Source organism: Calidris pugnax, unplaced genomic scaffold (assembly GCF_001431845.1).
Source record: "Calidris pugnax isolate Ruff unplaced genomic scaffold, ASM143184v1 scaffold237, whole genome shotgun sequence".
Taxonomy (NCBI): domain Eukaryota; kingdom Metazoa; phylum Chordata; class Aves; order Charadriiformes; family Scolopacidae; genus Calidris; species Calidris pugnax.
The window spans coordinates 189,578-189,779 of NW_015090985.1; positions in this window are offsets into that span (position 1 = coordinate 189,578).

Here is a 202-nt window from a genome sequence, read left to right on the forward strand (position 1 = left end):
CGCCGTCCCTGCCCTGAGGGGAGGAAGCGCGGCGCCGGCGGCGGGCCCGCAGGGGGTGAGCGGGAAGCAGGAGCCAATAGGAGGGAAGAGAGAGCGCGTGGGGGACTTGCTCGCCAATCAGAGAGCAGCCTCCGCGTGAGGCGGGAAGGTAAGTGCGGAGGCCGGGGCACGCGCGGCCGCCATTTTGTCGGGAGAGGGCGGA